Below are 12,928 nucleotides of genomic sequence, written 5' to 3'. Positions count from 1 at the left end.
TTCTTCATCGCCTCGATCTCCTGAAGGGCCTTCTGGTCTTCGGCCTTAGTGGTCTTGGCACTCTCAAGAGCCAAGGCAAGCTCGGACTCTCGAGTCTTCGAGTCACGCTCCAAACTCTCGTGTTTTTCCATGAGAGCCTGGAGCTCTTGCCGCACCTCCGCCACCCGCGCCTCCTGCTTCTCTCGCTCGGTGCGCTCCATGGCCGCACTCTTTTCGGCCTTGGAGACCGCCTCTTTCAAGGTCGCCACCTCGGTCGTGGCTCCTGCAACATTAACGTTGGTCCTGTTATTATTTTGCAACCAAGTATTTCTATATACATTTACAGGAGGTACTATGTACCCTCTTTATCCTCGAGCTGCTTCTTGGCACGGCCGAGCTCGCTCTCGGACCGCTCGAGGCTTTACTTGAATGCATTGACCTCTGCAGTCAGTGCGGCAGAGGTCGGCAGCGTAGCCTGCATTCCCATATTGACATATTTCTATTAGACTCCTGCGTATATCTTTTTAGATCCTCAGCTCGGCTTTTCTTTCCGAACACCGAACTGAGCATCAGGGGCTACTGTCTATGCGGTAATATTTTATATATATATGTTTTTGAACACATACCTCAAAGCCCGTTAACAGGCTTGTACAGGCTTCCGTCAGCCCGCTCTTGGCAGACTGAACTTTCTGAATCACCACATTCATAACAGTGCGGTGTTCCTCGTTGATGGAGGCGCCGTTAAGCGCCTCCAGCAAATTGTCCGGTGCCTCCGGGTGGACGGAAGTCGCCGGCGTCGCAGGCTTGCCCTTCTTATGAAGGCGCCGCCTGTCGAACTCCGGAACCGCTGATGGTTCCGGAGCAGTGTCCGGCCCGGGGCCGGACTTAGATCCCTCCGGGGCTTTACCCCCTTTGGGCCTGGAGTCCATAAGGTCGCCTTGTGGCGCCTCCAGGACCACCTCCTCCTGGACCCTTCTTGGACCCTCCGGCTTCCCTAGTTGGGGTGGCCTTTCTTTTTGTTCCTCCCCTCGTTGGAGGGGGAGAGGCTTCTTCTTCTTCCTCCTCCTCCTCGTCTTCGAAGGCGGAGGGTGCGTTGGGGTTGTCGGGCAAATCCGACGCCACCGCGCACCGGGAACTCTTTCGGGTCCCCGTGGCCTTCTCTTTGGCCTTCTTCTCCGGCACCACGTGAGGTGCCGGAACCAGTAGCTTTGCTAATTGAGCGTCTGCTAGGCCTTCGGGCTAAGGAGTCGGACAGTCAAACTGTCTGAATGTCCTCTTCCAGTCCTGTCAAAGGAACGGGGGTTTAGATCCCACATAAAGTCACATTATGAAATTCGGGTATCCCGTAAGGGACTAAATGTAAGCTTACTTCGGAGGCTTGACGTTTGGCGCAGAATCCGCGATCCTCGGTGACAGGAGGGGAGACCTCGGAACTCTTGAAAAGCACCTTCCAGGCTTCCTCGTGCTTCGTTTCGAAGAGCCGAGATAGAGTCTGGTGCTGGGCCGGGTCGAACTCCCACAAATTGAAGTTCCGTCGTTGACACGGGAGGATCCGGCGGAAGAGCATGACCTGGACCACGTTGACAAGCTTGACCTTCTTGGTCACTAGGTCTCGGACGCAGGTTTGGAGTCCGGTCACCTCTTCCGGATTGCCCCACGACAGGCCCGTCTCTTTCCAGGATGTGAGCCGGGTGGGGAAGCCGGATCAAAATTCGGGGGCCGCTGCCCACTTAGGGTCACGTGGCTCGGTAATATAAAACCACCCCGATTGCCACCCTTTGATGGTTTCCACGAAGGCACCCTCGAGCCAGGTGACATTGGCTATCTTGCCCACCGTGGCACCTCCGCATTCCGCTTGTCGGCCTTTCACAACCTTCGGCTTGACGCTGAAGATCGTTAGCCATAGGCCAAAGTGGGGCTGTATGCGGAAGAAGGCCTCACACACGACGATAAATGCCGAGATATTGAGAATGAAGTTCGAGGCCAGATCGTGGAAGTCCAGGCCGTAGTAGAACATGAGCCCCCGGACGAACGGGTGAAGAGGAAAACCCAGTCCATGGAGGAAATGGGGAAGAAAAACAACCCTCTCATGGGGCCTGGGGGTGGGGATGAGTTGCCCCACATCTAGAAGCCGGTGCGCGATGTCGTTAGACAAGTATCCGGCCTTCCTCAGTTTTTTGATTTGCCCCTCCGTGACGGAGGAGGCCATACATCTACCTCCCGCTCCGGACATGGTTGGAGAAGGTTGAGGTGGGAAGTGCGGGCTTGGGCGCTGGAGCTCGAGCACGCAGGGACGGATAAGCAGAGGAGGAAGAAGGCGTGGATGGAAAAGGCGGATTCTTATCCCCTTATATGGGCGGCCAAAACTACGAGCCCCCCACCGGCCTAATAAAACTCGCTTATCTCCCAAGCGCCACGGTTAATGACGCGGTTGGGTTACCCACACCTGTATTGATGAGAATCCCGGAATAAGGGGACACGATCTCTGCTTTGACAAGACGTGCCAAGGAAACCGCCTCGCTAAACGCGCTGAGGTGGAACAATAAAATGAATAAAAGCCTAGCTGTGGCATGATGTCACGCCGCGGAATACGTCAGCAGATCCGATTAATGCAAATATTATTCTCTCTACGGTGGAATGTGGAACTTATTTTGCAGAGCCGGACACTACCCTGGTGTTCAACATCTTCTATGAAATATTCGGAAGAGGAAACCGCCTTGCAATGCCGAAGACAACTTGCGCGCCGGACTCGTCGTCATTGAAGCCTGGTTCAGGGGCTACTGAGGGAGTCCTGGATTAGGGGGTGTCCGGATGGCCGGACTAAGACCTTTGGCCGGACTCCTGGACTATGAAGATACAAGATTGAAGACTCCGTCCCGTGTCCGGATGGGACTTTCCTTGGCGTGGAAGGCAAGCTTGGCGATACGATATGAAGATCTCCTCCCATTGTAACCGACTCTGTGTAACCCTAGCCCTCTCCGGTGTCTATATAAATTGGAGAGTTTTAGTCCGTAGGACGAACAACAATCATACCATAGGCTAGTTTCTAGGGTTTAGCCACTCCAATCTCGTGGTAGATCTACTCTTGTACTACCCATATCATCAATATTAATCAAGCAGGAGTAGGGTTTTACCTCCATCGAGAGGGCCCAAACCTAGGTAAAAACATCGTGTCCCTTGTCTCCTATTACCATCCGCCTAGATGCACAGTTCGGGACCCCCTACCCGAGATCCGCCGGTTTTGACACCGACAGTCGGGCATTGTCGTTGCGGGGCTTTACGGCCAGTTGATGGCAGAGCTAGCTAGTTCTTTTTCTGATTGCACTCTTTGGCAAGGTGATCTAGACAACCACATCTGAAGCACAAACCATCATCGGGATCGAAAGAAGGAGCTCAGGTGGTGCCTTCTAAAGAGGCTACCTCATTGGTGGAGAAGGCAGACGCGGAGCAGCATAGGACTGTCTTGGTGCAAGTGCAGTTGGACGATACATGTTGTGGGGAATCCATATCCGATGCTTCTGCGCTGACGGGCCTGAAGATGGACCAGCGTCATGACTACGTCTGAGGGATCCCTAGTGTTCCTGAAGACCAGTCTCAACCTGAATAGCCTTGTTCACCAAGGTGGCAAAGTCGGCAAAGTCATCAACGAGCAGTGCTAGCTTGATATCTAGGTGAAGTCCATCATGAAACTTTTCCTGTCTGTGAGCATCAGTTGCAATGTCTTCTTCAGCATAACGTGACAAGTCCAGGAATACCCGCTGATAAGCATCTACAGTATTGTTGCCTTGGGTGAGGTTGTGGAACTCTTGCTTCTTCTTGTCCATGATTCCCTGAGGAAAGAAGCGGGAACAGAAAGCGGCTTGGGAATCCGTCCAAGTGATGATCATTCCAGCAGGTAGGGTACGACTGTGGTTGTCCCACCATTGAGTAGCGGGACCCTTAAGGAAGAAGGATGCGAAGGTGACATAGCTGGCAGGGGCAACACTAGCAGACTCCATTTCAGATGCGATGTCCCGGAGCCAGTCATCAGCATCAAGGGGCTGAGTTGAGCTGCGGTAGATGGTCGGGTTGAGGCGCATGAAGTCCTGCAGAGTAACTGGGGCTGGCTGCTGGTTCATATTCGGACGAGGAAACTGAGCCATCATTCCTTCCATGAACTGGTGGTTCAGCTCGAACTGTTGCATCATTCCAGCAAAGAATTCGGGCGGTGGTGGACCGTTGGCACCACGACCATGACCAGCGGGTCTAACCATCCTGCTAACATGCAACAGGGGTAGTTTAGCATCGAGCATTTGTAAAGACAAAGGATCATTCATGATGAAACATGCATAATGAAAGAGGTACGATGGATACCACATAGTAGTCAACACAACAGTGTGTGTACTATTCAAGATGCTATTCTAAGGAATAACTATGGCTTATCCAACTTTGGGGTGAATATGGTCACGGGATCCTAATGTTAGAGTTAGTAAATTCGTTTAACCCGAGTAGAAGAGAGTTAAGAGTCCCAGAGTATAGACGAGGAGTAAAAGATCCTAATACCACCCAATGGCGACTTGGGCCCATAAGACACACAACCATGTTAGTAAAAGTTTTTCAGTGACTAGATTCAACTTCGGCCAAGGAATTGGAAAGAGGGCTACCTAGAGGCAGTCGGCTCTGATACCAACTTGTGACGCCCCCGATTTAATCGTACACTAATCATACACACAAATGTGTATGATCAAGATTAGGGACTCACGGGAAGATATCACAACACAACTCTAGACACAAATTAAAATAATACAAGCTTTATATTGCAAGCCAGGGGCCTCGAGGGCTCGAATACATAAGCTAGAAAACAAACGAGTAAGCTGAAGAAACAATATCTGAGTACAGACATGAGTTAAACAAGTATGCCTTAAGAAGGCTAGCACAAAAGTAACAACGATCAAAAAGGCAAGGCCTCCTGCCTGGGAGCCTCCTAACTACTCCTGGTCGTCGATGTCCGTCATGTGGTAGTAGGCACCCTCGGGGTAGTAGAAGTCGTCGGTGATGGCATCTGGCTCCTGGACTCCACCATCTGGGTGCAACAACCAGAAGGAAGAAAGAAGGGGGAAAAGGGGTAGCAAAGAAACCGTGAGTACTCATACAAAGTACTCGCAAGCAAGGATCTACACTACTTATGCATCGGTATCAATGAAAGGGGGTAGTATCTGTGGACTAACTGCAGAATGCCAGAATAAGAGGGGGAGAAGCTAGTCCTATCGAAGACTAGCATCTTATGGAAACCACCGTCTTGCAGCAAGAGGAGGGAGTAGAGTAATATAAATAAGTCATATTTATGTTGCTGTCAACGCCCCGGGATCCTTTCTCGGCTCCCGGAGCCACATATCCATTCCATGCCTCAGCATCCAGTTCTAGTTGTATCGATCGGGATACAACTCCGAGTGTCCGTTACCATAGGACAAGCTATCGATAGATTTTTTTTCCCTGCAGGGGTGCACCAACTTACCCACCACGCTCGATTAACTCCGGCCGGACACACTTTCCAGGGTCATGCCCGGCCTCGGCCAAACAGTACGCCGCAACCCGACCTAGGCTTAATAGAGAAGTCAGCATGCCGGACTAAACCTATGCCCCAGGGGTCTTGGGCCATTGCCCCGAGAACTCCTACACATTGCGAACGCGACCATGAGCAGACCTAGATACCTCCTTAGAAAGGCAGGTGCTTACCAGCCCAACCCAGCGCGTGCCGCTCAGTCGCTAACATCTATTAACCTTCAGCTGATGCATATGATGCAGAGCGCCCATACTATGCCCATGTGATGGTTAGTGCTATGAGGCCATAGGCCCCTTGGATCAAATATCTAAATCGTAGTGGATTATGACTGTGCGGTAACAAGCAGAGACTCACGAAAGATGTGACCCCATCGCCCTGTCTTGAGGACTTCCGGCAAGGGCTAAGAATGCCCGGCCACGCCTCATAATTATCTCGCGGGCACCTTCCAGGTCAACCCGACTCCACATCACTCGCAATTAAGCTCGCGCGGGTACCCCTAAGGGCCGACCCATCTTTAGTAAATGGTTCAGTGTAAAGTCATAGTAATCATAGTAACCGTGTGTCTAACACCAAGGGGAACCCTAAGGAACCACCCACGGTGGATTCCACTCGATGTAATCATCAAGGTGAACGTAAGAGGAACCACCCTCGAGGTTCACACTTGAGGGGTTGCACGACAGAGTCGTATTGGAAGTGGTTAAGGAGGAAATCACCCTTGATGACCATGACCGAATAGCTACACTAAAAAGATCTCATCAGGAGTGATGTAAGAGGTACCACCTTCGGCACTCGATGGTAACTCTGCAGAGTCGAGCAACAAAAGGGGCGTGATGTGATGTGCGGTGTCGGGCTCTGGTTGTCGATCACGTTGATCGAGTCATTGATAATGAAGCAGGGGCGACAAAGACAAGGTGGGGGTCACTGATGGATCACTAACCAACCTATACTAAGCAGTTTAGGATAAGCAGGTAGGTAACAATAAGCAGGTTACAAAAGCAGGCTATGCATCAGAATAGGAGCAATCAATTACAGTAGCAAAATCTAATGCAAGCATGAGAGAATGGAATGGGCAATATCAGGATGATCAAAGGGGGGGCTTGCTTGTAAGCTCCACGTAAAAGGGAAGAAGGGTCGTCGTCGACATAGTCGATCACAGGGGCAGCATCAGCCTCGGGGTCTACTGGGGAGAAGAGGGGGAATAAACAATAAATATAAAGCAAGCATAGCATCACAAAGCATAATATGGCAATATGCTGTGCCGGGTGTGACCTAACGTATGGCTACACGATATAGGTGAAGGGGGAATTCAACTGGGAATCTTTTCCCGGTTCCGGACCTATGTTAGATACATGAATGGAGGGGGAATGTTTCATGTTCAGATAGTTAGAGGCATCTGACAGGTAAACGGACCTCGTATTCAGATTCGCCTCGTCGTTGTGAGCAACTTTCATGTAGAAAACATTTTCATCCGAGTTACGGTTTAATTTCAATGAATTTTAAAGGATTTAATCATTTTTGGAATTATTTATATTAACAGAAATGGAATAATGACATCAGCAGAGTGTCAACATGACATCAGTAGGTCAACAGACCCGCTGACTGGTCAAACTGACCAATGGGTCCCACCTGTCATTGACAGTAGGGCTAACAGAGGTTAACCTAAACTAACTAAGTTAATTAATTAGAAGGGGCCCACCTGTCAGTGTCTAATTAGGTTAATTAAATTATCTTAATTAACTTTGTTAATTAGGGGTGTGGGCCCCATCTGTTAGTTGCATGGGCCGGTCCAGTCAGCACGTTGACTCGGGTCAACCCAGTCAACGGGGCCCGCTGGGCCCGCTGGCAGTGACCCAGGGGTGGCCCCAGGTGTGCCACGTTGGTGGTGGCCGGTGACGCCAAACACGGCGGCGCGGGTCGAATATCGCCGGAAAATGCGTACAGGGCTCGGGGAGGAGCGGGGCTAGGCTCATTCGAACAAGCTCTCAGCGTCGTGTCCAGTGGTGGTCGTACTATCGCCGGACTTGGCCGGAATCGGCGGCGGCGAGCGGCGGAGGCGGTGGCGTGCACGGGTGCTCGATGAAAACGGAGCTATGGCGCGCTAGTGAGAAAACGGTGAGGCTGGGGAGTATATACACGGTGTGGACAGTGCAACGGGCACTGGCCAGTGACCATTTGGTCACCGGAGACTGGCCGGCGACGAGCTCTGCGGTGCTACGTTCGGGCGCGCATGGGGGAAGCAGCTAGGGGGCATGCCAGAGTCAGCAAGGAGAGGGAGAAGGAAGAGGATCTCACCTAGCGGCATGGACGGTGGCCCTTGGAAGGTTAGGAGCAGCAGGAGCGTCGGAGAGGAGGAAGATCACCGGCGACCGAGGCGGAAGGGGCGGCTCGATCCGTGGCCTGCGGTGCTCCTCGAGCTCGATGGCGAGGCATAGTCGAGGTAGAGGTCGACGACGCGTCTTGTGGACGTGCTGGCGAGGAGCGGGGTGGGCGGTGGCCGCGGCTACGGCAAAACCATGGCGACGGTGGCGCTCGATTGAGGTGGGGAACAAGGGGGAGAGCAAGGAGGGACCTGCTGGGAGAGGGAGAGGCGGAGCAGGCGACATGGAGAGCAGGGGAGAGGGCCGAGGCGTCCGGGGCCTTATCCTCTCGTCGGGCATCGCCGGCGAGGTGGTTGGACGGCGACGGGCGAGCGCTGTCCCGCCCGATCGGAGGAACAGGAAGCCACCGGGGAGGGGGAGTGGGCCGGCCTACTGGGGCTCTCCCACCCCTTTGCTTTTCCTCTTCCTTTTCTTTTTTTTTCCAGCAAATTTTGCTTTTCTTTTAGACACAACTAACTTTGCAAAAATATGCCACTGGCCAAAATAATTTCAAAGAATTATTGGGCACTGCCACAAAAAGGTTGTGAGGCTTTTGAAATAGTTTGCAATTTTTATAAATTAAAAAGGCATTTAATTTAATTGCTTTAGCCACAGTTTTAACTAGTTTAGGGAAGTTAGACATTTTGGAAAAATGTTAGTTCACCACCAAATTACCAGAAGAATACTATCCACATGATGAACATTTTAGTTTTCATGTTTGAGCATTTTGAATTTCACTCAGAATATGAATTTGAGTTCAATTGGAATTTGAAAAAGATAAGAACAATTATGAGCAAACACTTGTTTAGCAAAAGGATTAACTTAACCCCAGGGATTACTGTAGCATCATTACATCGGGGTGTTACACCATGCACATTACAAGTGTAATTATTGCTGTGTAGTTTCCCACACTTATATTATGTCTATGCTGCTTTGTCTTAAATAAATATGATTTGAACTGTCTCTATCTTGATTTGACAACATAAACTAGAATAATATAGACCATACATTGACCATACAACATAGATATATGTTTGTTTCATGCTATTATCCTGTCCACCTTACTACTGAACTGGTTTACCAAAATGAGTTTCATATACAACATGGTAAACCTGTGGTGTGTCTGTTTGTTTCTCTTTTAGAATGCGGATAAAATATTGGAGAAGAGTACCCCGTTATGCAATGGTAAAGGAAGTAATGCAGATAAGGTTCAAGATAGTGAGACATCCCTGTTGGTCTCCAAGAAAGCTGATAAAAACTATATTGAAGACACTAAGACTACCCCCAAAGTCCTGTCTTGATGTAGTGTTCGAGTTACTAGCCACTATGGCTGGCACCAGCTCTTTGAACTTGCTGCCTGAATCAATCTGGCTTCTTGAGTCTCAACTTCAAGTTGAAAGACATTGATCAGATGTTCTGCAATAGGAAGACGAAGGACTGAGGAAGTCCCTACAGAAATTAGATCCATACTTCCTGGTGCAACAGCAAGCGCTGGAGGATTTAAGCGCCAAACAAGACAAAGTTAATAAGCTTGCTAAGCATCTTGCCAGCATTATGGGTACCCAAAATATTGTTTCTTGAGCTCTTCTGAAGTGGTTTCAGTTCTGGACTTGTTTTGCTGTGGCGTTTATTTGCACTGGTCGCTAACTTTGACAACCAGTGTATGTGATATGCTACTTTGTTCCCTATATTTGCACTAGTGGCGAACTTTGATGCCCAGTGGATGTAATATGTGTAATAGCCTAGAGTAAGTTGCTTGCTTATGTACTTCTTGTTGTCTTGTTTATTTGTTTGCTTGTAGTCAGTGCAGCTCTTTTCCTGCGGTTTGCTAGTGGCCGCAATAACTTATTTTTTAAACTAGGCCACAATAACCATGGGCTACATATTTACTGTAGTGACCATGGGCCTCCTACGGGCTATAGAAACAATGGGCCTTCTACAGGCCATATAAACAATGGGCTTTCTATGAGGCGTAGCATCAATGGGCCTTCTACGGGCCGTATGATCGATTGGCCAAACATGGGCCATCAACGGACCACATTATGGGCCATAAACGTGCTGGAGTTGGAATCGTCCGTTCATGGGCCAACCATAGTGGGTCATTGTTAATCGGCCATATTTGATGATGCTATGAAAACGGCCCAACGGATTAATGGGCCACAAATGGTCCGACTGTAACCACGGGATGAATTTGGCCACAAGCAGAAAAGGTCAGTAACTGGCCGTAAGTAACTGAATGCTGAAAATGAGCCCAAGAATTAATGGGCCCTGTGAAGGCCGAAAGATAACACGGGCTTGAAACAGCCCAATGGATTAATGAGTCGTTAATGGGTATAAAGCGACACACTATTCATTACGGGCCAGTTTCACCATGGGTCATTAATAGGCCAAGAGTTATAAAGGGCCTCATATGGGCCAGAAGACGTCAAGGTCCATACATGGGCCAGAAGTTACAACGGGCTGGAATCATATTGGACGGCCCAAATGACGCTACCAGGCCTAATTCGGAGAGGTCATAACGGGTCGTGACTTCGCAGGCTGTAAATGGGCTATATGTGAATAGGCCGTTAACAGGCTTTTCATGGGCCGGCCCGCTACCTTTTGACCAAGTCAAATGGGCCGGCCTTTTCACCATAATGGGCCTGATGACCCACAAGTATAGGGGATCCATCGTAGTCCTTTCGATAAGTAAGAGTGTCGAACCCAACGAGGAGCAGAAGGAAATGACAAGCGATTTTCAGCAAGGTATTCTCTGCAAGCATTGAAATTATAGGTAACAGATAGTTTTATGATAAGGTAATTTGTAACGGGTAACAAGTAACAAAGTAACTAAGGTGCAACAAGGTGGCCCAATCCTTTTTATAGCGAAGGACAAACCTGAACAAACTCTTATATAAAGCAAAGCGCTCCTGAGGACACATGGGAATTATTGTCAAGCTAGTTTTCATCATGCTCATATGATACATGTTCGGTACTTTGTTAATTTGATATGTGGGTGGACCTATGCTTGGGTACTGCGCTTCCTTGGACAAGCAACTACGAAAGAAGAGTTGAGGTAAACCTAACCATAGCATGAAACATGTGGATCCAAATCATCCCCTTACGAAGCAACGCATAAACTAGGGTTTAAGCTTCTGTCACTCTAGCAACCCATCATCTACTTATTACTTCCCATAGGCCCAAACAATGGTGAAGTGTCATGTAGTCGACATTCACATAACACCACTAGAGGAGAGACAACATACATCTCATCAAAATATCGAACGAATACCAAATTCACATGACTACTTATAACAAGACTTCTCCCATGTCCTCAGGAACAAACGTAACTACTCACAAATCATATTAATGTTCATAATCAGAGGGGTATTAATATGCATAAAGGATCTGAACATGTGATCTTCCACCGAATAAACCGAGCATCAACTACAAGGAGTAATAAACACTACTAGCAACCCACAGGGATCAATCTGAGGTTTTGAGACAAATATGGGATACAAGAGATGAACTAGGGTTTGAGAGGAGATGGTGCTGGTGAATATGTTGATGGAGATTGACCCCTCTCGATGAGAGGATCGATGGTGATGACGATGGTGACGATTCCCCCTCCCGGACGGATGTTTCCCCGGCAGAACAGCTCCGCCGGAGCCCTAGATTGGTCCCACCTCGAGATGGCGGCGGTTCTCCCAAAAGCTTCCTTATGATTTTTCCATGGAAAAAGACACCATATAGCAAAAGATGGGCATCGAGGGGCTGCCAGGTGGCCCACGAGGCAGGGGGCGCGCCCAGGGGGTAGGGCACACCCTCCACCCTCGGGAACTGTGGGTGGCCCCCCTCTGGTGCATTGTTTGCCCAATATTTTTAATATATTCCAAAACTGACTTTCATGGAGTTTCAGGACTTTTGGAGTTGTGCAGAATATGTCTCTAATATTTGCTCCTTTTCCAGCCCAGAATTCCAGCTGCCGGCATTCTCCCTCTTCGTGTAAACCTTGTAAAATAAGAGAGAAAAGGAATAAGTATTGTGACATAATTAGTAGTAACAACCCATAATGCAATAAATATTGATATAAAAGCATGTTGCAAAATGGACATAGCAGCTCCCCCAAGCTTAGACCTCGCTTGTCGTCAAGCGGAAGCCGAAATCGAAAAATATGTCCACATGTTTAGAGATAGAGGTGTCGTTAAAATAAAATACGGACATGAGGGCATCATGATCATTCTTAGAATAGCAATATATACATTGTCATATGATTTCTTATGCTTAAAGTAACAATCTATTCACAATGTAAAGTATGAATCATGAACTTCATTGAGAACTAGCAAACTATAATCTCAGTCATTGAAGCAATTGCAATTTATCATAACGTCGGAAAGAGTCAATATAAGAGCTTTTCAGCAAGTCCACATACTCAACTATCATTTAGTCTTTCACAATTGCTAACACCCATGCAATACTTATGGGTATGAAGTTTTAATCAGACACAGAGAAAGATAGGGGCTTATAGTCTCGCCTCCCAGCCTTTTACCTCAAGGGTAATGTCAACAATAATGCTTTATGAAAACCCACATCAATTGGATATATATATATATCAGGATCTTTCCAACACATAGTGCTTGTCAAAGGATAAAGTGTAGAAAGGAAAGGTGAAGATCACCATGACTCTTGTATGAGGTAGAAGACAAAAATAAAAGATAGGCCCTCCGCAGAGGGAAGCAGCGGTTGTCATGCGCTTTTATGGTTGGATGCACAAACTCTTAATGCAAAAGAACATCACTTTATATTGCCACTTGTGATAGGGACCTTTATTATGTAGTCCATCACTTTTATTTCTTCCATATCACAAGCTCGTATAAATCTTATTTTCTTCACACTAATAAGTCATACATATTTAGAGAGCAATTTTTATTGCTTGCACCGATGACAACTTACTTGAAGGATCTTACTCAACCCATAGGTAGGTATGGTGGTCTCTCCTGGCAAAACTGGGTTTAGGGATGTTCCGAAGCATAAGTAGTATCTCTAGTTGGTGCAAAGAATTTGGCTAGCA

The sequence above is a fragment of the Triticum dicoccoides genome, chromosome 2B, assembly GCF_002162155.2.
Source record: "Triticum dicoccoides isolate Atlit2015 ecotype Zavitan chromosome 2B, WEW_v2.0, whole genome shotgun sequence".
In the NCBI taxonomy this organism is placed as follows: Eukaryota; Viridiplantae; Streptophyta; class Magnoliopsida; order Poales; family Poaceae; genus Triticum; species Triticum dicoccoides.
The sequence above is the reverse complement of the archived record's forward strand: the minus strand, read 5'-3'. Positions refer to the sequence as shown.